The sequence below is a fragment of the Bos indicus genome, chromosome 26 (assembly GCF_029378745.1).
Source record: "Bos indicus isolate NIAB-ARS_2022 breed Sahiwal x Tharparkar chromosome 26, NIAB-ARS_B.indTharparkar_mat_pri_1.0, whole genome shotgun sequence".
Classification (NCBI taxonomy): domain Eukaryota; kingdom Metazoa; phylum Chordata; class Mammalia; order Artiodactyla; family Bovidae; genus Bos; species Bos indicus.
In genome coordinates this window covers 34,838,750-34,842,994 of record NC_091785.1, presented here as the reverse complement: position 1 = coordinate 34,842,994, position 4,245 = coordinate 34,838,750, and positions in this window count along the sequence as shown.

Here is a 4,245-nt window from a genome sequence, read left to right as displayed (position 1 = left end):
ATTTTTATTCTTAATGACATGGATGGTTTTAAGCAGGGGAATTATATAATCAGATTTTTGTTTAAAGCAGATCCCTTTTGCTGTTGTGTGCAGAGTTAGAGGAGGAAGGGTAGAAATGGGGACAAGGTCATTGTGGTGTCCAGGCAAATAATGTTACAAATCAGACAAAAGTGGGGTTGTGGAAATTTTGATTAAAGGACAGACGATAAGTAAAGGAAACGGAGGTAAACTCTGGGATTTCATGAAAAATGGGGATGAGATAGGGAAGGGCAGGAAGAAATCAAGGATGACTCCTAGATTTCTCAGAGATGGAGGGAGTAGTCACGCAACTTAGAGGCCTATGTAAGATCTGTGAAGTTAGGGAAGGATTGCCTATGAGGCACATGAAGTGGTGATTGCTGAGTGGTTTTCCATGATGCCCTGCTAAGGAAGTCAGCTGAGGGGGAGACTGTGAGATGGCTACCTAATTTTCCCTTCCTATCTCAAATGATCTCTTTTGTTTGGAATTCTTCCCCTCAAACCAGGCTACAGGATGCAATAGTCTTTCTAGTTACCTAAATCTCAAGACCATAGCCCCTCCTACTTTTCTTGCTACTTCTGTAGCTCTGAAGGATTTTACTGCTAATTACAAAGAGAAAATAGATATTAGGAACTTTGTAAATACACTACCATGTGTAGTGTATTAAATAGCTAATATCCATTAAGGAAGCTAAAGGGAGGCTGCTATATAGCACAGGGAGTTCAGCTCACTGCTCTGTGATGACCTAGATGAGTGGGATGGGGGTGGTGGGAGGGAGGTCCCAGAGGGAAGGGATATATATATACTTACTGCTGATTCACATCATTGTGCAGCAGAAACTAACACAACATTGTAAATCAATTATACTCCAATTTCAAAAAAATTCCAATTCCTGGTTCTTTTCTTGTATTCAGTCATGGTAAATGTAAGCCCAGTTGAGTTCCATGCTTGGAGATTTTACTTACTTCACCTACTTCTCCATCTCAAGCCCTCTTGTTCTCAAACTTCCTCTAGAACCCAGCTCCAGACCTGATGGGCTATTTCCTCCAGGAACAAAATCACTTCATGCACCATGGTTTTGTGAAGCCATCATGTTCCCTCCCTCCTTAAATAGGTGTACTTTTCTTAGGGTTTCCATAACAAGTGACCACAACCTGGGGTGGGGAGGGGCTTTACACAGAAGAATCTCGTTCTCTCACAGTTCTGAAGGCTGAACATCTGAAGTCAAGGGCCATGTTCCTCCCATGGGGGAGAATCCTTCCTTGCTGCTTCAGCTTCTGGTAGCCCCAGATGGTCCATGGCTTGTGACAGCATCACTCCAATCTTGCCTCCAGGCATGCTGAATTGAAGCCCAGCCCTATTTCTTTATGTCCTCATTTTAACTGAACTAATTCCATCTACAGTGATCTTCTTTCCAAATAAGATCACATTTTGAGGTACTGGTCGGGGGGGACTAGGGTTTCAACATATCTCTCTCGGGAACTCAGTTCAAATCATAACAGCATGCCATCTGAATTTCCTTTAATTCCAGACCATGTGAACCCTGTGGACTGGTGCCCCTGGGGTATGCCTTCCATACCAGCCTGTACTCTCACAAGCTTCCTGGGACCCCAGAGGTGATGCACCTCCATAGCTTACCCTGCACTGTCATATCATTAGGGCGTGCTGTGCTGTGCTCAGGCATTCAGTCATGTCCAGCTGTTTGCAACCTTAAGGACTGTAGCCTACCAGGCTCCTCTGTCCATGGAATTATCCAGGCAAGAATACTAGAGTGGGTTGCCATTTCCTTCTCCAGGGGATCTTCCTGACCCAGAATTCAAACCTGTGTCTTCTGCATAGCAGGCAGATTCTTTACCACTGAGCCACCAGGGAAGCCCTATAATTAGGGTACCTGCGTGAGACATACTGAATGTAGGGCTTCCCTGATAGCTCAGTTGGTAAAGAATCCACCTGTAATTCAAGAGACCCCAGTTCAATTCCTGGGTTGGGAAGATATGCTGGAGAAGGGATAGGCTACTCACTCCAGTATTCTTGGGCTTCCCTTGTGGCTCAGCTGGTAAAGAATCTGCCTGCAATGTGGGAGACCAGGGTTTGATCCCTGGGTTGGGAAGATCCCCTGGAGAAGGGAAAGGCTACCCACTTTAATATTCTGGCCTGGAGAATTCCATGGAGTGTGTAGTCCATGGGGTCCCAAAGAGTTGGACACGACTAAGCGACTCTCACTTTCACTTTCATGCTGAATGTTTGTGTCAGACTGATCAATTAATTTTTTTCCATGTAGACAAGCCACATAGGAACAAGCCACATAGCCACAAGTTATCAGACACTTGTTTTTTTTTTTTTTTTTAAAGAAATTGACTTTCACATATGCTAGTTAGATAAGACGCAGCCTTTGGTGAGGGAGGGGGCATAGTCAGCCCTGTCTAACATCCAGACACTTGTTTGCAAAGGATGGGATAAGCCGGAGGTGTACGAGTGGGAGGGGCTTCCCATATGGCACTAGTGGTAAAAAACCTGCCTGTCAATGCAAGAGACGTAAGAGACACTGTTTCGATCCCTGGATTGGGAAGATCTCCTGGAGGAGGGTGTGACAACCCATTTCAGTATTCTTGCCTGGAGAATCCCATGGACAAGGCCCTGGCAGGCTACAGTCCATAGGGTCACAAATAGTCAGACACGACTGAAGTGACTTAGCATGCATACATGTGGGAGGCAGGAGTTTTACAATTTGGATATTTGGTGGCATCCATACAGGATCACAGTAAGAAGGGTCCCCATATGCGACTAGCACTCAGATGGGCACTGTTAGTCTTGTCTCTGGCAAGTGATTTCTAACTCCTTGGCTGACCAAACCTTCCCTTGTCCTCATTTAGATACACTTTCCTGGTTTCCATCTGATTAATGTCCATTCTTACTGCCTTGGGAACCATTTAGTCCTGTTAAGGTACTTAGTAATCTCTGCTCTGATCCATTAGGAAATCATGTATAGTTTAACTCTGAGAAAGCAGCTTCATATCTAAGGTTTTGAGGGACACAGTGACAGCCACACTAAAAATATTTTGTTTTTCCTCAGTTTCTTGGCTTCAAAAAGAACAGACATTGACATTTTTGGACCAGCTAACTCTGTTGTGTAAATTTATTATATGCCTTATGGGATATTTAGCAGTATCCCTGGCCAGGGGGAGAGTGGGGGCAGAATCACCCCCAGTTAGGAATCACTGGTACTTTGTGTCTGTCTGTCTATCTATCTATTATATAGCCATACCATATTTATATCCATGTCATATTTACATCATGTATCATATAGAAGTAGATACCAAAAAACGCACATACACACATACATGTATATGTATCAGATCAGATCAGATCAGTCGCTCAGTTGTGTCCGACTCTTTGCGACCCCATGAATTGCAGCACGCCAGGCCTCCCTGTCCATCACCAACTCCCGGAGTTCACTGAGACTCATGTCCTGTATAAGATTATATATATGTATACATATATATTTAAGACTTTTTATATTCACTGCTGCTGCTGCTGCTAAGTCACTTCAGTCGTGTCCAACTCTGTGAGACCCCATAGACGGCAGCCCACCAGGCTCCCCCGTCCCTGGGATTCTCCAGGCAAGAACACTGGAGTGGGTTGCCATTTCCTTCTCCAATGCATGAAAGTGAAAAGTGAAAGTGAAGTCGCTCAGTCGTGTCCAACTCTTAGCGACCCCATGGACTGCAGCCTTACCAGGCTCCTCCGTCCATGGGATTTTCCAGGCAAGAGTACTGGAGTGGGGTGCCATTGCCTTCTCCTTATATATTCACAAATTATAATAATACATATATAGATGTAGATAGAACTATAGAAAAATAGACAATAGCTATAGATAATAGCTAGCTAGCTAGGAGCTCCTGACATCCAAGTGGCCTGGTATGATAAGTCTTGTTGTGCTAAGAGGTGGCCTGGCACTCATTGCTAGGTCTTAATTTCTTTTGTTAAGTGAAAGTGAAGTCGCTCAGTCACTCTTTGCAACCCCACGGACACCAGGCTCCTCCGTCCTTGGGATTTTCTAGGCAAGAGTACTGGAGTGGGTTGCCATTTCCTTCTCCAGGGAATCTTCCCGACCCAGGGATCGAACCTAGGTCTCCCATATTGTAGACAGACGCTTTACCGTTTGAGCCACCAGGGAAGTCTATCTCTTTCTTTTGTTAAGCATTATTTTAAAAACAAAATAAAAA